Source organism: Montipora capricornis, chromosome 13, assembly GCF_036669925.1.
Source record: "Montipora capricornis isolate CH-2021 chromosome 13, ASM3666992v2, whole genome shotgun sequence".
NCBI lineage: Eukaryota > Metazoa > Cnidaria > Anthozoa > Scleractinia > Acroporidae > Montipora > Montipora capricornis.
The window spans coordinates 44513834-44533833 of NC_090895.1; the positions used below are offsets into that span (position 1 = coordinate 44513834).

Here is a 20000-nt window from a genome sequence, read left to right on the forward strand (position 1 = left end):
AGACCCAAGTACTTGATAAATTTCTCTTGCGCAATCTCCCTGTTAGAGATTTATAATTTGACTATGTGACCCTTGACCTTTTGAGGGGGATGGAAAATAATGAAATTTGTCTTATCAATATTTAATGAAACTTTATTAGTCATACTAAGGCGGGATCAATTTTACTATGGGTAGTGTCGACCGACATATCGACCGATATGTCGACCGACATGTCGGTCGACGGTCGGTCGATATGTCGGTCGATAGTCGACCGCTAGTCGACCGCCAGTCGGTCGACAGTAGACCGATATGGCGGTCGATAGCCGGCCGATAGTCAGCCGACTGTCGACCGATATATGTCGACCGATAGTCGGTCGATATATCGGTCGACAGTCGGTCGATATTTGACCGACAATTCACTGATACTTTGCCGACACTCGGTCGACATTTGGCCGATGTTTCACCTTTTTGAATTTCAAGGTTTTCTTTGATAGATAGTAGCTTTGAAACTCTAAAAAATCGCCGCGAAGGCTTGTAATTTAGTGCCACGGCAGCCGCAAATTCTCCCTACGCAAATACGCAAGGGCGTACCTGACAGAGTAGAAAAATAATATAAAAATGATATCACAAATAAAAAAGAAGAAAATAAAAGCTAAGCACAATTCGCCTCAGCTCGTTTAATTCCATCTTTCAGTGAAGGTTTTCATGTGTTTCTAAGTGAATTTAAAATTAACCTCTCTAGATGGCTTCAGAGGACTCATAGCCGGCCAATGGTTGAAAATGCTATTTCGCAGGCCTCGATGGAAACCTAGATTCTTACTCTGAATTTTAATTAGCCGCCAATATATTTCTAATCCTTTATCAACCAACGTGTGTTGCAGAGCAAAGTTCCACAAATATTTCAAGCCTTAAAACGGCACTTTGCTGATGTTGTTTTCAGTTTAATGTTTGGCAGTAAAACTTTACGTACTTCTCAGCTATTAGCTAATTTTGCAGATCTCATGTTAAAAAACGCTTCATTCTCGGCCGCTGAACAATTCTCAGTAAACTCCATACAGGACTTTACGTCGGACAAAAAAAAAAAAAGCGATACCGATAGACTACTGACACTCGGCCGATAGACCACTGACACTTCACCGATATTCCACCGACACTTGGCCGATATTTCACCGAGACACGACATTGCCTCTGTCGGTCGAGAGTCGGTCGTCATGTTGACCACCACGCAATTTTTTGTCGGCCGACTGTCGGCCGGCTATCGACCGCCATATCGGTCTACTATCGACCGACTGGCGGTCGACTAGCGGTCGACTATCGACCGACATATCGACCGACCGTCGACCGACATGTCGGTCGACATATCGGTCGATATGTCGGTCGACACTACCCATAGTAAAATTGATCCGGCCAGTCAGATACCATTCTCAGATTATAATTTACAATGGACTCAAGTTCAGCTAAATTAGAATTAGAATAAAACAGGTTTGTATCATAGGCAAAAATGTGAAAGTCAAACACATTACTGCACTTACTGAAATCATTAATATACAGGTGAAATAGAAGAGGGCCTAACACAGAACCCTAGGGGACACCATGAGTAACGAGAGTGTCATCTGTTTTAATACTACCTACAGTAACATACTGCCTCCTATTGCTCAAATAGGAAGCAAACCAGTCATGTTAGCAATGCCACGGATTCCACAGTGGGTTAATTTCTTTCAATAAAAGTGATAAGTCTGTTATGTACAAGCTTCTCCAAGATTTTATTGAAAATGGAGAGCAATGAAATGTCAGTAGTTATTCATGCAAGTGACCGAGTCCTTTTTATGAACTGGAATAACATTAGCTACGTGTACATGTAACTTAAATTGGTCAGGCACACACCCACTACTAAAGCAAATATTAAGAATAAATTCCAAGGGAAATGATAGGCAGGTTTTTAAGGCATACAGGAATGCTAAAAAGGAAAGGAAAGGAACTTTATTTAAGTGTCTAATCTTCTAGCGCCGTAGAGCACTAATCGGGGACACTGTAAATTGAAATTAACAAATTAACGCAAATCAAATCAATCTTTTGGTTTTTGAGGAGAGGGGAAACCGGAGTACCCAGAGAAAACCTCTCAGTGCAGAGTAAGAGAACCAACAAACTCAACCCACATATGACACCGAGTCTGGGAATCGAACCCGGGCCACATTGGTGAGAGGTGAGTGCTCTCACCACTGCGCCATCCCTGCACCCCTTGGACGAGTTCATGCAAGTAATTATCTCTTCTATCTCTGCTGTGGAAGCAGGGAATAGCATAAAACTGTTTGCCTGCGAAGGACCAAGAAAGTATAGGGGATCAATATCAACTTGCAGAATTTCTTGTGCTAATTTACTGCCAATTTGAGAAAAATGATTATTAAAAGCTGAGGCAATAGCCTTAGAATCAGTGATAACATTATTACCAACAACAATTGTAGTGGGGAAGTTGAATCCATTTGGTTTGAGGGTAATTAACTGTTTAATGCCTGCCCAGGTTTTTTAAAATATTTTTACTATTAGCAATGAAGTAATTATGGTAGTAAGTCTTTTTGCTGACTTTGAGCAGTTGGGTAATCTTGTTCCGATAAAACGTATATTTAGTTAAGAAATATATATTCCTAGTTTCTAGGAAACGTTTATAAAACTTTTCCTTCAGCTTAATAGATGTTTGGATGCCAGGTGTCACCCAGGGCTTAGATAATGACTTAATTTCTTTCCGAGTAAGTTTACGAAGAGGAGCATGCTTGTTAATCAGATATGAAATATAGAGATAGAAATTCTGAAAAACAGTGTTAATATCAAGCACACCAGATTCACTAGTTAGTACCTCTTCCCAGTTCACATTGCTAAAAACTTAAAGTTTTTTGGAGGATTAGATAACTTTGTAATAATCAGAAAATTAGGCAAGTGATCTGTTATCCCACAGACAATATTACCACTAATAGCATAGTGCTCCAGTGCATTAAAGAAGATATTATCATTTAAGGTTGCAGAATGGTAAGTTATTCTAGTAGGTTTCAAAATCTTTTGTCTCAGAATGAAAATCGTAGTTTAAAAGATTGACATTGAAATCTCCCATCAGAAGACAAAATTTACATTCTTTATTTACTTTCTCAGTCGCCTTATACAAAAAGTCAGCAGCTTTGGTAATATTTTGATTAGGATGCCTATATATTAATCCACAGACAATATTATGCTGGTGTGGGACCTCAATTTCGATCCAAATGGACGCAACTTCCGGATTAGAAGTGTAAAAGTTATCACGTTTAGTGTATGAAAGATTATCTTTAATGTAGAAACCAACGCCACCAGCATTAGACATAGATGGTTGAGACAGGAAATGATAACCAGGAAAATTAGTGTTTAAAAAAGGATCAATTCCAATGTCACATAACATTTGAAAGAAATCATCAAAGTTTGCTGAAAGACTTCTTATATTAAAGTGCAGGGCAGAAAAAAGTCCTATCAGAGATAGTTGATCGAATATCTTCATTAGAATGGAACTCATGAGTTGAGTAATAACCAAAGTCAATTCAATATCAGGTCAAATAAGTCAAGTCAATATCAATGCTGGATAAATTTGGGTTATTATTAATAAATGTAGATAAATCAAAACATGGTAAAGACTCTAAATTCAATCTAGAGATTTTATCAAAGCAGAGACAGTCTGTGTTGGAATTATAGACCAATAGCTCTACTAGCTCATGGCCTTCTACAGAGTTAAAAGGAAAAATTTCATTACGACAATGTAGCGAAATAATTGTACTCCTTAACAGATAAGGCAGAACATTTAAGATGGAACCACCAGAGGCAAGAATCACACTGGATGCCTCTACAGTTCTCTCTCGCAGACCTCTTACAGTTCCTACACTTAGACATTATCGTTTAAAGTAGTAAGAATTAACGGATAATTAGTAACAGTGTAGGAAAGTACTTAAAGTACTTAGCTGGATCCATATGATTAACCTTGGTCATCTTGCCATGCAGGACGATATGAAGGAGATGCTTGCACTCGGCCACCAGTTTGAACTTGGCCCTGACCTCTGAATGATGCTTTTAACTTTGCTAGATCAGATTCACTAGTAATTAAATGGGAGCGACTGTCATTGTTCTGCCTGTGGAAAATTCTACCATTTGTGGTAGATATAAAGTTGAAGTTCAATTCTTTCTTAACTTTTAGGGCTGCTTTAAATAATTTCTCCCTAGTCTGAGTAAGACTTTCGGAGAGGAATGTTTTATTTTCCTCCGATGATGAAAGACCAGCAAGATCCCTGGATGATATGTTTTTAAGTTTGTATCTTGCTATGTAGAAATTCTCCTTAACGTATCTCTTAACAAACTTTGCTATAATACTCGGAGGTGGGGAATGCACAGTATCATTATCATCAATCCAAGGACGAATAGGAGGAAGCCTATGGCTGATCGAGATGTCATCTTCGCATACCTCAACATCAAGAAGGCCGGCCACTTGTTTCACGACCTCATTTGTATTTTCGTCACGGCTGATCGGAATTCCTTTGATTTCAACACAATCTCAACGTATATATTGCTCTTGTTCATCCTGGAGAACTTCATTCGTCTTAACTTTACTGATAGTAGTATTAAGTTCAGCCTTAAGGGGGGTGACTCTTAACTACCAATCTGTTGCCATAGTCCCCTTCAAATAGTCATTTCTCAAATTCCTAATTAACTCTTCAGTTATCCTTTTTTGCCAAATGTGTTCTATCTAACATACCTTTGTATGATTCGACTCACAACCATATTTGGTCAATCACGTGACCAAAACAGAAAATGCCTAATGCGAGTTAACTGTGTTGTTCTCATTTTTTTAACGCAACAGTATGAGAACATTCTAACACAAAATCTGTAGCATGGATTTTAAAAGAAATTTTTTCATAAAACATTTTGACGTCATAAGGTCCTTCTTTGACACACTTTCCAAAATATCAGTTCCATTTTCTGTCCAAGTAGAAATTCCATGCTACAGTTTATGAAAAGAGATGGGAAGGTTCCCATTCGTTTAAAAACCGCCTCTTCCTTTCGTTTCCTGGGGGCTTTTACCTGTTTTTCATTACAACGCACGGCAGAGGACTGGGACTAGTTGCGCATGCGCCTTCTGATTGAAGTGTTGACAGATTTCCATTGAAAAAGTTCCTTCATAGAACCACCCATGCTACCTTTTTGTAAGGGTCTTTTACTAAAAGCTTCCTTAGCAACCATTGTCTTTCTGTAGTTAAGTGCCATCCCCTTAAGAGCATTATTCTCCAGCTCTAGAGCTTTCACAGTCCTCTCAAGTTTAACCACTCTCTCCAACAACTTGCGATGCTCGTCGTCTCTCAATTGGCTCCAGTTTTAGTCTTAAAATTTCCTCCAGCACTTTGCGAGTAACATGCACACCCATAGTGAGACAAGAACAATAACAAAACGTTAAGACACTATACAAAAATCCAAAAAACTCAAGAACTTTGATGGCCGTCAAAAAAACATGTCCATCTTGTTCACTGAACAACCAAAATAATGTATACGGTAAGTTGGTGTAACGTGTGAACGGTGATGTTCGAAAACTATGCTCTACATTAGTATACGATATTCTTTTTTGTATTTGTTCCATCTGCGGTCCGCAATTGATTATCTGTAATTGGTATATTTCGATCCTCATTGAGAAGTTGTTAGTCTCAATGATTGTCCTAAGAATTATTTTGTTCCCTCTAAGGTCCTCCTTTGTTCCAAGAATTGTTTCCTCTGCGGTTCGATGTCTTAGGGCTTGACTTGTTGCAAGAAATTGAACTTGAATTGAAATTAAATGTTTGTTACTTAAACCTTTTATGAGTAGCAAGGTCATCACTACATTCTGGGGGTACTTTCTTGTTAATTGCAATATCTTGGCTTCTTTTTTTTTTTTTTTTTTTTTTATATCTTGGCTTCTAATGGCTATTTCACCCTGAAAATTTAACCCATATCGTACAAATAAGTCTTTTTGATGAACAAATAATTTAAGTTGTATCCTTTTCAAATTAAACCTGAAAAAATATTTCTGTTCCTGAAAAAAATGACTGAATGTTCATGTAATGCGTAACACAAACAATGGCTGTCCAAGCGTATTTTGAAAAATTACTCTGCTTATATCGCACAAAGTCTTATGAAATTCCGGTTACATATCAGAATAACAAAGGAAAATGCACACAACAACTTTCAGATACTTTTCTGTATTAAAAGTTCTTGAAAAACATGTTTGTACCAACCCTTCATTGTAACGCTTCACATTGTTTTGAAAGTCAGTTTCTAAAATAGGTCGATACGGCTCGTCACATGTCTCAAAATACAAACATAAACTGTCAGATGAATGGGCTTTATGTGACAGACTTTGTGTCAAAGTTTAAAGTCAAAATGCAAAGCGAGGACGTAACTACAACAAACTTAAAACTAGATGCTCCATGAGCGTACACTGGGTTGCCTGAGTTACTTGTTACTCAAAAACAGAAGGAACTGAGTTGGGTGGTATTGAACTGCGGCGTTCCAGGCAATTTTTTCAAGTCAGGGGTCAATAATTAACCCAATGACTCCTAAACCGGCCGTAATCGGCCGCTTGCGATGGCCCCTGAATTACCTAAACCGGCTGTAACCGGCCGTAAAAATGGCGTCTTGATCTTAGGCCTCTACCCAGTCCCCCTTAGTAAATCTGTATTTTTTGTTGTTGTGGAGATTTAGTAGGATAATTGACCAATCATTTGTCCTCTTGTGAGCATATTTTGACAGCTGATAAGAGACCCCACGAGGGCTGGCTTTTTGCCCTTTCGATCGCACGATCAAATCACGCGAAGATAACGGCCGATGCGTCCCATGGGGATATCCCTGCTTTTTTTTCGGGATTCGGAGGATCTAGGGATCTAAGGGATCTTTTATGGTTTTCCTGTAAGAAGAGGGGATACTAGGGACAACAATTTTGATTTAGATGTCTTTTAAAGTGACGATGAAGACGGTGACAACCAAGTGAAAGATGACACCAATGATAAAACAAGAAGCTCGCTGGAATGACCAGCTCTATAATATTCAAGTGCCAGATTTCGGGGCAGCCACTGATGTATTATATATTTATAATATATATTATATGGGAATTAATGGTAAATGAAACGAGTAGGTATGCCTGTCAAAAACTCTTGAAAAACCCCCGAGCATATTGCCTGTTTTCATGGAGTTCGCCGTGCAGAATTAAAGGCCTTCGTAGCAATTAATGTAATAATGGGCATTGATTAGCTCCCAAATTTAGCTTTAATTGATCACCTGATGAATTTTTTGCAAATAACAAGTTTTTTTGTCCTAAAGTAAATTGGGAATTGAAGGAATTTTCGCCTTCGGCATACCTCAGAAGATCATTCTGATACCAAAGCCAGGCTCTAAATTGACGGTTTTGCTAGTAAAATAAATTTAAAGGCAAAAGGAGAGAATCAAAACTAACAACACAAATTGTGAGCGGATTCTATAAGTTGAAAAAAAAAAGAGGAAACCAACACGGATTAGTTTCCCCGTGCCATGTTACATGTGAAATCTGTTGGAACGTCTTGGCTGCTGTGTCATATGCGCGTAACTCTGCGCAAACAATTGCAAGCACCTAACCAGAGCTTGATCACAAACAGTTTGTGTTACGTTAATCCCCGACCAATCGCCAGTAATTGCGGATGATTGCAAATAAGACGCAAGATATATTTTTTCCATCATTACATCTTGTTGGGAACAAGTAGCAATGCAAAAGTGAGAAAACAACGATATGAAAACACAATCATAAACTGTTTCTGATTGTTTGCGATCAATCGACGATATTTTTGTGCTCGACTGTATATGTTTTGACGAATTAGAGGCAAGTAAAGTAATGAAAATGGCGTCCGAGCACGATTGTGGCAATGAGTATACTCCTCAAAACAGTGTGAATTTAATGAATCAGGGAAAACCCTGCGAAATATACTTGTAGTAAAGTTCTTGATCACAAAGAGCCAGTTCCTACAGTATAATTTGATACTGGCTATGCTGCAGCAGTTGCTGCTCCTCGAAAAATTATGTATCGGACCGAGAATCAGCGATGTTTCTTGACACTTCCTTTCTGCCTTCTTCATTGAAACAACTCCAACACAAGAAGTTAAGCACGATGCAAAAACTAATTCTGCTTTTTGTTTTGCGCCCTTTTCTTACAATGTCATGAGATCAAGTTGCATAAAGCAATGCTTGGGTCTGAAGGTGAATGTAGAAAAAACTAAAGCTGTATGGCTGGGTAGTAAGAGATTCTCAAAGGACATACTACTTCTGGAGAAAAATTTAGCATGGGTATTTAATGAACCTTTTGACATCGTAGGGATAACGTTTTTTTGTTGAAACCCTGCAAATAGTAGAGTACAATTATAGAATAGAGCTGGATGAGGTTAGAAAGCTTTTAGACTCATGGTCCTGGAGACTTTTGAGTATCATAGGCAAAATACAGGTAATTAAGTCACTCACAGTATCTAAATTCGTACATCTCTTAACAACTCTTCCTACGTATACTCCAAATGACTCTTCTTAAAGAATTGGAAACAGTCTTCTTCTCCTTTATTTGGGGTGGAAAGGGGGATAAAATAGCAAGGAAAACAATCATTAATGATATAGAAGATGGGGGATTGAAGATGACCGATATTCGATCATTCGCCAAGGCTCTAAAGATCTCCTGGATTAAAAAAGTATGGGACATAAATTATCAGGCAGACTGGAAAAGGTTCTTGTTTTCTGATCGCCTCTACTGGAATTATGTTTGGTTACTAAATAAAAGATCATTATCACTCCTGGCTTGTTCTTTTGTGGAAAATACTTTCTATAACAAGAAGTACTTTTAGTCACTCCGCGTTTACTGACCATTAATGCTGCTTTTGTGCGTAAAATTTTCTTAACCAATCGTTAATTACAATCTTTACTGAGCACTGATTAAGAGTGCCAAGTGCGAGGCACTAGCAAATAAGGTGAGACTGGGCTTGTTTAAAGGTGTATATGTACGTGCTAAATTGTCATCAATGGTTATTCTTGAGTATTCCTTTGTAAAATTTTTATTAATGAGTACTCCAAGGGACTTAGTAATTGATACTTTACTATTCACTTCTACTTTACTTTTCAATATTATCAATGGAGAGTTCACTGATTGAGATAGTGTGCTTAGCTTTTGTCTTGAACCAATCAACATAAACTTAGTTTTAGTCTCATTCAGAGTGAGTTATTACAAATTAGCCATTTACTGCATGGATGTTATCTATCTAAATCGTTAATTTACCATATACATTATTTTGGTGGACTCTTACAGCTCGAAATGAGGCTACCCTCCTATCGGTTGATATGTATCAAAACATTTTTACGTTCCCCTGGTATGTAAGTGAATCGACTTTACGTGTGTAGGCAAATATTTCAACTTCACATGTGCATGAGGCGGATGGACTTGCAGGCGAAACGACCGAAATTCAAACTAAATAAATGAGAAGAGAAATAGTCACAACCATATTGAGATTGTTGATTGTTGATTTTTTGTGCCTCAAAATTTATTTGAAAGAGCTGTTTTGTTTTTTTTTTCATTAGAAATGTTAGTTTTCTGTTTGTCTTAAACCGTGGTTAAAATATATGCCTATATATGCTATACAAGTTTACATGTTTGTTAGTGGGAAACCTTTCAATTGTAAAAGGAATCAGGAATTATTTAAAACAATCCTAATTGAAATGTAAAGGTTAAAATATGATTATTGTCTTTTTGAAGTTTTAAAAATACCCGCCAGTTAATTGTCCATTGCATAAGAAAAAAATTGTTACAAACTGTGTACTCTCGTGCAAGCTGCCAGGATTATGCCCTGTTACAGTGTATTGAGATTTATATAGCAAGACAGTGTCTCAAAGTTCGACCAATAGGTACAGCTGTACTACGAGCTAAAGAGACGCCACGTGGCGGGCTTGTCAGCCATGAATGGGGCTAACAAATATAAGGACCAATCTAGGAAAAGCTAAGATATATCACTAGATTACTCAGCAAGATAGAAGCTAAAATACAGACATGAATAGCGTTTGTACTAACTGCTAGAATAAGGGAACATTCATTTATGAATTCAGCATTCAATATTGTTCTATTATTTATCTTACTGGATTGCGTGACGAACGAAAGCAGTCTTGCCCTCTAGGGGTGTCATGTTCCATTAACTGCGTTTTACCAGCCGGTAAAAGTGTTATATATGCTATACAAGTTTACATGTTTGTCAGTGGGAAACCTTTCAATTGTAAAAGGAATCAGGAATTATTTAAAACAATCCTAATTGAAATGTAAAGGTTAAAATATGATTATTGTCTTTTTGAAGTTTTAAAAATACCCGCCAGTTAATTGTCCATTGCATAAGAAAATTCAAAATGTTAATTACTGTTTACTCTCTTAATTGTTAGAGATCATGTGAAGTTCACGAAGAAGATCGTGCAATAATTGAAGATGACAATAGAAATCATGGAAAAGCAAGCAAGCAGGCAGGCAATTACGCAAGCAAACAAACAAACAAACAATGATGGATTGTTCACACAAAAGGGAAAAAGAGATAAGGTTATTTATATTTAGGGACAAAATATCTTTGATGGGTGATGGTTGCCTTTCACATATCCAAGTCTTGATTTGTAAAATAGAGGCAAGAAATTATTATAAATTTTCCAAGCGACTTTTTGAGCCAAAAGCCGATTTAGTTTTTCCTGCAAATTTGTGCGATTTTATTTAGTTGGTTAGGCGCCTGCATTCTTTGATATACGCTGTGCAGCCATCATCATTTTGAAGGTATTTTTTATTGTAATCTTAACTTTGAATGATCTGCTTAATTCTATTTTTATCATTTAATATTGGGGGTCAGTTGTTTTCTAAAATTTCCGGGGTTTTGATACAAAATTTTAACAAACTTTCAGATGTTTTTGCTTTCTGATTGAAAGCGATCGTTCATTATGTTGTGTAGTTAGAAGGTGAAACTGTCTGTGATTGGTAAGAAAACAAAAATACGGAATTTGATCAGCTTATCTGAAGGGATGCGAGAGAAAGAATCATTTACCCCCAGGGGTTTTTCCTCTTAAGTTTTTTAAATGACGTGGGACAACATTATAGCAAAGTGCACTTAAGGAGGCTCAAACTATTACCCTTTTAAGAAACTAGTATTTAGGAGGGTTCATTCTACACAGCTGTTTCATGTAATGGTGTTGTTATGGTAACCATATGAAATGAGAATGTTTGCTCAACAAATGCACTCATTAATGTGATGTAATAGGGTACCATGGTAACAAAACAGGCATCTTAAAATAAACTGCATGTACCGGTAGTCAATTAAACGCTGATATATCAAAAACAAATTCAGTGAGCCCGATTTTTTAATTGCTGGCAAGTTATTAGCAGGCTAAGATAAAACTTTCCTCAAAGTAAAGAAGATATCTCTGGAGTGGATTCATTGCTACCTTCAGAACTGAAAAAATAAAAGTGGCTCTGAATCCACTCCAGGGATTTCTTATTAACTTAGCAGCCAATTTTATCGCAGCCAGCTAATCACTTTTCAGTAATAAAAAAATGGGCAGGCTCACCGAGTTCGTTTTTGAGATATCAACGTTCGAAGACAAAATTTCTGCTGTTTTTAGATAACTTCCTTGTTGCTGTGATTACTAATTGTGTCATAATAATTAGTGCATCTTGTTAAGCCATGAATTGTGTTTTTTATGATACCATAACAGTTTCTGTTATATGTAACAATGTTGTAGAGTCAATCCTTTATCCGTAAAGTTGCCCTTTCTTTTTCATTCACTACTAAGCCCCATTCCAGTCGCCTCGGAGGGGGGGTTATGCAGTTTCACCTTCGTAGATTGTGTCAAGAGAACATAAGTTTCCAAACAGCAATTGTTAAAAAACGTAACACAAGCACTGCGAGTTAAAAACGCTGCCACATGCATGCACAGAGCACAAGACAGTAAGCAAACAATAAATCCAGTCGATCCTTTGAATGTTTCCTATAGATTTTGAATTTTCAATAGCGATGTTTATTTTCAAGTCATCAATGGTCATTTATGTGCCAGCTAACTAGAGATTGGTTAGTTGGATGTGCACACTAAAAGTTCTTTTGTTCGAGTAACTGGTGTACAAGAAGGGTTAATATGAATATGCAAACACACAAAACCTAATTGCCCTACATTGAGCAATTCATGGAGGTTATTGGTCCATTCGTTTTCATTATATTCGTCCAACGATTTCTTTACCAAAATGTAAACCTGTGAATCGGTATTAAATTTGTGATCCATTCGAGCAAAACTTTGTTACAATCACGAAATGGAGGCACTTGTACATGTACCATAGCATTGGTTTTAAGATCTCGACATATGTTTGAGTTGTCAGTTTTTAAGAAATGTTCTTATTTCGTCAATATTTATGCCATGAAAATCACACTTGTATCATTTTTTGTCTCCTTGAATGTAGTTTTGAACTCAAAAAAGTATTATTTGGTTTGAACGTTATTCTTTTCTTGGTTAGGATCTCAAACCCAAAGCAGGTAATCCTATTCTAGAGGTTCAAGATATTTTATATTCTTCTGAATTTTTTTAAATCAATCGATTTTGAGATTAGTTTTCAGCTTAACTTTCGGCAATTTTTGATATATTGTTTTTTATTTGTTATCTTCAGTCAAAGTTGAAAATAAGTTGGAAAATGCCAACACTGTTTAGCTGAAAATTTAGCTCAAATCAATTGCTTAAGGAAATTCTGAAAACTTGAACTCTAGAATAGGACTACCTGTTTTTGCTTTGAGAACCTGACACATAAAAAATAAGGTTCATACAAAAGTCTACTTTTTTGGATACAAAGTTACATGCAAGGAGCATTAAAATGATGTCAATTTTATTCTCATGGTCAATTTTATTCTCATTCACACTAATGAAATAGGAACGTTTTAAAAAACTGACTCCTTGAACCTATGGTGAGACCTTAAATAATTTTGATCAAGACGTGCACAAGTTCAAATCAATTTTGAACATATGAAAACAACTAATTGTTGGTTTTTTAAACATTCTTTTGGTTTTAAGAGGAAACAAACTTCATAATTTTGCATATTTTCTCTAACGGGACAGGTTTGAAATGTTAAACTTCGCCAAGCCAATTTTGAAAATTTGTTTAATTCGTTGTTGGCAGGAACAGGGGCAGGAATCTTTTAACAACAACCACAATATTTTATTTATATTCAAGTGAAATAACTTCATATATCATACATCAGTACATCATACATACATCAGTACAATAGACCCTTCTCGAAAACGGCAGCAACGGATTTAAATGAGTTAAATTGAACTGAGTGATACCTGAAAGAGCACCTTTACTTTAGTAACCCTGCAAAGTTTCAACTTATTAGGCGTTATATCAGCTGAGAAAATGTGAGTTGAAATTTGACAAATATATAGATGTTTGATGACTGGGAGGGTATTTGCTATACCGGTACCCCTAATCATACAAATGTCTGTAAATTTTCCATTTTTCAACTTACATTTTCTCAGCTGATATTATACCTGATATGTCGGAACTTTGCAGGGTTACTAAAGTTAAGGTGCTCTTTCTATCTCTGGTATTTGTTTTTAATTTTAACTTATTTGAATTTTTGGCTGCCATTTTGGAGTAGGGTCTATCTGCTATACACTATACACAGTTACACAAACTGTTTTACAAAATATAATTATAGCCAGGGACAATTCATTAGTGGTACATGTAGCCATTTCAGTACTCAGTGCCTGATTCGGTATTCTCTCAACCATACGATCACAAGTTCCTTCAATTATCCAACACCAGTAGCAGCAAGCTTCAAATTAGTCAAATGCCATTTGGACAATATTGTCACTCAAAAAGAAACCCCCTCTGAGTCTCCTAAAAAAGTAGTGTAGTAAAGGGTCCTACAGTGGGATTTACGTTTTTCACATCCATCAAATTAGTTTCGCCCTTTTTAACACAAGATTCTTTAAATTAGCAATTACTCAGGCTGTTACAAATTTTCACTAATTCTTAAACCTTTTTAGAAAAAGGGTCATTTTTTTCGCTAACACACAGCAATGGTTTTCCTATGGTATTCAATAGATAAAGCTTTACATGCAAACTTAAGCGGCGCTTAGGTGGCCTAGTTACTCCGAAGCTTCTTTAGCTTGGCGCAAAACCAATTTTTCCTACATGTTGTTTCAATACTTTGTTCTCTTGCCACGGGTACATCATGCAGTTACAATTAAATTTCTGGTTGAAGCTAAGACGACCAAATATATTATAAATTACAACACCATATAGTCTTGAAAAAGTTCGCAAAACTAAGTATGCAGCAAATATGGCAGCGAGGTTTTTGTTAGGTGCACAGCTTACGTACATAGACTTAACTGGCCATTCCACATAGGGGCTTTTCAGGGACAGTGAAATAAAATCAACAACAACAGAACATAACAACATTCAGTTGCTAAGCATCCCAACTGGCTGGAGGCAAACCAGTTGGCTATTTACAAGTGCACCCGAGAAGTTGAATTCACATCAAGTTAGGTGCAAAGCTTACATACACACATACTTAATCGACTACTTTGACGATGCGGCTGCCACTTTGGATTCTATTGTTTCAATAGCTATTATGGGATGCCCAGGGGGCAAATACTCGTATTCAATTTGCCCCCTGAGCATGCAATAATATCTTTTTAACCCTTTGACGTCCAAACCAGTCTAAACTGGCCAGACTTAGTATTTTACTGTCTAATGCCAGACGATTTTACTCGTCAATGGGGAACCCCCAGGAGTCAATGGGTTAATCACGCACTGAAAAACTATGTCCCCATGAAAATGGCCACTGTATCGTCAAAGTCGTCTATTGACCATTCCCCATAGGCACTTTCCAGGGCCAAGGAAAAAAGTCAACAAGAACAGCAAAAACAAAAACAGTTACATGTAAGACTCCCAACTGGCCGGTAGCAAACAAGTTGAACCAGGGACTACCAGGACCAAATTCAAGGATTGGTCAGAACAGGTCTTGAACCCAGAATTTCCCCATCTCAAGCTATGCAAGCACTCATTTCTCTGGGCTCCACTGCCTCCTTAACTCCACTAAACTTCATACTGATTTTGACTTTACCCTGGAACACTTATAAGTGCACCTAACATTAACGGTTTTCCTTGTCAAGATAATCTCTCCACCTTAAGCAATACAATTTTGGGGTTATCTCCTCGAGATTTCACTTTGAGTGTGCCGCTCATGTTGCATAAGGTTAACAAAACTGGCAGCCGGTTGTCCCTCCACCGACCTGGTGTGGAGCAGGGGTCTCTGCTCGTTGCTACATCAAAAACTGCTTTGCTTTGCTTTGCTTTGCTGTTCGGTTCTAGCCCAGGTTGCTCGAAGCATGGATAGTGCCAACCAGCGTTAAATACCGTGGAAACTTATCGGTTTTCATACCTCTTAACCAATGGGTAGCGCTAACCAGGCTTCGAGCAACCGGCCCCTATTGTTTTAAAAACATTCGCCCTTGTCACACGGCGGCCATATTGTCCCGGGAGACCAAAAAAGCTTTGTTTTACTACGCCAAGCCTCACCCCGGTAAAACAAAGCTTTTTTGGTCTCCCGGGACAATATGGCCGCCGTGTGACAAGGGCGAATTCTGCATCCGTGCCCACACTGGCTCATGGGAAAAATGACTGCCTCTTTGGTTTTCTCTTCGGCGCATTAAAAGCGAAATTTCAAGAAATAAATGCCAAATTTGTTTGTTTGTTTTAAGTGAAGAGTTTTAGCTTCGTAACACAAAAAGCGTCTGTGCCATACTGCGCCGATTTATGCAACAGGGACGGAAAAACGCGTTTTTTCTCCGAGCATTCTTTAATTTCTTTTTTGTATTTGGTCGCCTTATATCAACCAGACATTAGTTTAGTTAAGTAGTTACAAGGTTTTGTCAAGCAACATAGCAGGGTGAAAATGTTTGCTGTAGTTAAACAATTTGAAAGTTTTAATTTTTTTTTCTTTCAAACTTTTCTTGAGACAATGAAATATTTCCCTAGGTTCCAAGCAATACTTTTTCTTTGGTTTTCAAAGAAGTTTCGCCGAAGACTCTTTTGCCGAAACTTTGAGCTTTAATTTCGAGTAGACGATTGTTTATTTCGACTAAGATTTTTGTGTTTTATGGTACACTGTTACCGACCTAAAAGTCAAGAGAAAGCTGAATCGGGGAGAAAATTATGTTAAAGATTACCAGATAAAGGTTGCAGTTCGTGTATTCAAGACTAACTTTGTATGCAATATACGAGTTTTATCCTCTCAAACTGTGAAACGCGTGCTTTGCACACTTAATTAGACGGATCACAACTGCAATTTTAAACGAGTGACGTCGTTTTCTCCTCGATCTGGCCCAAGGCCTCATCAGAGAGTCATGAACATAAGTAACGGTTGACCATTAAATCCAAAAATTTCAGTCGAAGTTAACAGTCCTCTGCTCTTAATAAATGCTTAAACTTTCTTCAATCGAGTGTTTGGCAAACTTCGAAAGGCTGTATGCATAAAAACAAGTTTTTTTTCAGTATTTAGTTATTTCGCCAAGTTTGAAAAAAGAATAGCGGGACTTTACTTCTGCAAAGAACTGTCGAAGGTCGTTGCTGAAAAAGTAAGGGCACTTGCGGAGAGACTAAAAGTACTCTTTCATCCCATTGCCTTGATTCTTTGAGTATTACTTGCGGTGGTTTTTAGCAGAAGATAAGCTCTGTTTACTTTACGAAATAAGGGAAATACAAAAATATTTCAGGCGTTTATGCATTTAAAATTCAAATACTTCGAAACCTTTTCACCTACGCTATGTTGCTTGGAGTAGCTTTTGCAAAGCAAATTGAACTTTGTAAGCTTGCGTTGTTTAATACAATTTGGTGTGGTGTAAACGTCTTTTGAATTAAATTTGAAATCCACTCACGCCATGTTGTATTTTTCAACAAGTTTCAAAGCTGATTTAACTTTGTGAAAGCGGGTACTATAAGGTATTTAAAGGCCCAGTAATACGGGCAACATTTTTCGTGCAACAATATTGCGTTGCAAGTTCAGATGGTTTGTTGCGCGTTCTACCACCTTGCGCAACAAATTTTTGTGTTGCAAAAAGTAGACGTCGCCTTTACTTTTTGCAATGTGAAAATTTGTTGCACAAGAAGGTAGTAATACGCGCAACAAACCATCTCAACGCGACAAGTTGCATGAAAAATGTTGCCCGTATTACTGGGCCTTTATTGGTATTACAAAAATAACTTTAAACCGGGGGAAATACTGATAGCGGGCAAATTGTAAGTATCAGAAAAAAATGAATTTTTGAATCGCTTGTTTTTCTTTTAATTTTCCCTTGTGCCGCCATGTTGAATATTGTGACATGCAGGTTGCCCCAGACATGCCCAACGTCACAGTTATTCAACATGGCGGCACAAGGGAAAATTAAAAGAAAAACAAGCGATTCAAATATTCATTTTTTTTCTGAAAAATTGGTCCGTAACCATTAATTCCCCTGGTGGAAAGTTATTTGTACCCCAGAATTTAAAGGGGGTACTCTACAAAATTTTTGTGAGAACAAAACGTTCAGGGGAAGGGCTGTGCAAATTTGTAAAATTTTCCCGCCAAAAGACTTAGTTTCCACAAAGTAGATAATAAATTTATTAAAACAACTCTTCGTGTACAAAATGCTTTATTCAAAGTAAAAAGTTATTCTTACACGTGTGTAACTCTCTGTCTACCTTTATTTACCACACAAACATTTTCATGTGCAAATGAGCGAAAACAATAGATTTTCCTCATTAGCACTACATTTAAAATGGGCCTACAACTTATCCTTTGTTTGAAAAAAACTGAATCACTTATAAACGTTGCATTTTAAATGTACCGAATCTAATTGCAAAAGAGAACAATTTATTGTTTTGGTTCATTTGCGTCTTCGGCAAATGTAAAATACGACGTTTAAAACGGGCCTAAGCGTAACAACCAGGGAATAGCTACTTTCGAATATGAAAGAAAAACCTTAGAATTCCGCAATCGACTTAAAGTGCTACTGCAATGAAAGAAATAATCACTTATCTAATTTTTTCAGTAATTTCAAGAAAGACTTTGTTAACTCCACGATTTTCATTTAACGGTCCGTCATCTGTATGAATATAAAGTGACGTTATTTACTAACTTAAAAATGCAGCACGAGCATTTTAAAGCTATTGTAGACAGTAAATAACGTCACTTTAAGTTCATACAGATGACGGACCGTTAAATGAAAATCGTGGAGTTAACAAAGTCTTTCTTGAAATTACTGAAAAAATTTAACGCTAGGACGTTCGAAATGTGAAGAAAAACTAGATAAGTGATTTTTGATCGTAGTAGCACTTTAATAGACATAGCTGCCACAAGAGGACTTAAGTCTAATGCAAACCTCGTCATGGTTGTTTCGTCGGTGGGGTAGAAGTATACAAAAGTTTGATTTTATCATCGGAGTTAACATTGTAAATTGACCACCTTACAGAGATTCTAAAGGCTGACGTTTCGAGCGTTAGCCTTTCGTCACAGCGAATAGAGGAATTATGGCTTGTGTTTAGTAGGGGCAACGTGAAAAATTGGAATGCGTTCGTTAATACCGTGGGGATTAAGGGCACCCACGGTATTAACGAACGCTTTTCATTTAACTAATGTAGTCCTATTTTTCACGTTGCCATGTTACCACCAATAGCATAGCTCCCACTTCGGAAAATACCATAATACTCTTTGTTTGTCCCCCAAAATTTGAATGAGCATTGTTACCAGTTTTTTCTTGGGACTTACACTGGTCCCAAAAGAAAACAACGCTTGTGCAAAATTTGGGGGGACAAACAAAGAGTATTATGGTATTTTCCAAAGTGGGCTATTCCTCGATTCGCTGTGACGAAGGGCTACCGCTCGAAACGACAGCTTTTAGAATCTCTGTACGGTGGTCAATTGACATAATCAACTCCGTTGATAAAACCAAATTCCAGTCATAGTACAACTTTACGTTCCCAAAATAATCATTGTTCAGACCTTGCGTAAATCTCATCACAGTCTGTTATATTAACGACCTACACATTGGAGTACGAATACGAGTTTTCTGTAGTGGGCACACGCATTACATTTAAAGAAGAAATTTCTCGAAATGCGCGTACTCAGAACTGAGAAGTTGTAGTCGTACTTCAATATGAAGGGCGTTGTCGTCACATGTCGTAGAGTTTTCTTGGATCATTTCCCAACCTGCGCCAACCATGTTTTGTGTAGAGTTTCCACGAGAAAAAAAAATGAAAGCGTTTATCGAGTCCTTTGATTGAAAAATTCGCGGAATACGAACCTAGGCGCTTTTACCAAAAAGATCACTACTAAAGCTCTACCTTATTGCCTATATAGTGACTCTTGACTTGCTTGCTTGCTTCTGTCCTCGTCGCCTTCGTGGTGTTTACTTTGGTTTCTTTGTCTTCCAGGCACTCTGAAAAACAAAATGTAAATTACCTGTCAGTATAACTTCTCATGATCTGCTTTAATTCGCATCAAATGAAAAACTATATCAAGCCGATCCCTAATAGAACACAATCGCAGCAAACCAAAAGATGTCAGCAATGCAAGAGGAGGCAGGAGCAGAAAAATCCACACAAGAAGCAAAAAAACAAAACAATCCTCCCCTCATCATCATCAATCCATTTTTCATCCGGATTTAACCCACTTTGGCAGCAATCTCTCATCTCCCTCAACAGCATGTATTTCTTGATGGCTTTATGTCAGAGACAATCTTTTAAGCATCAAACAAAACTTTTTCGAGTGTTAATACTTTCATTTGGCCAATCTGTAATTTTGTCTTTTGCATTCAACCATTTAATTCTGACACTTTAAACTGCTAACTTCAAGGCCTTTGTTAAAAACACAGAATATTAGAGCTCTAATGAATACTCACTACAAAAATGTAAATGTGTGTCAACAAAACAAGGCTTTATATTAGAT

The 20000-nt window shown here is 37.2% G+C and overlaps 2 long non-coding RNA genes across 2 annotated transcripts in view; one reads left to right on the forward strand and one right to left on the reverse strand.

Moving 5' to 3' along the window:
• LOC138030001 (uncharacterized) overlaps positions 1-15538 on the forward strand; it is an 18682-nt gene extending 3144 nt beyond the window's left edge. Inside the window, exon 3 of the long non-coding RNA XR_011128003.1 lies at positions 10435-15538. This is a non-coding gene — a long non-coding RNA (uncharacterized lncRNA). The remainder of the gene's footprint in view (positions 1-10434) is intronic.
• Positions 15539-17689: 2151 nt separating this feature from the next.
• The window catches only part of LOC138029999 (uncharacterized), a 22388-nt gene continuing 20077 nt past the window's right edge, over positions 17690-20000 (reverse strand). The window contains exon 4 of the long non-coding RNA XR_011128001.1: positions 17690-19491. This is a non-coding gene — a long non-coding RNA (uncharacterized lncRNA). The remainder of the gene's footprint in view (positions 19492-20000) is intronic.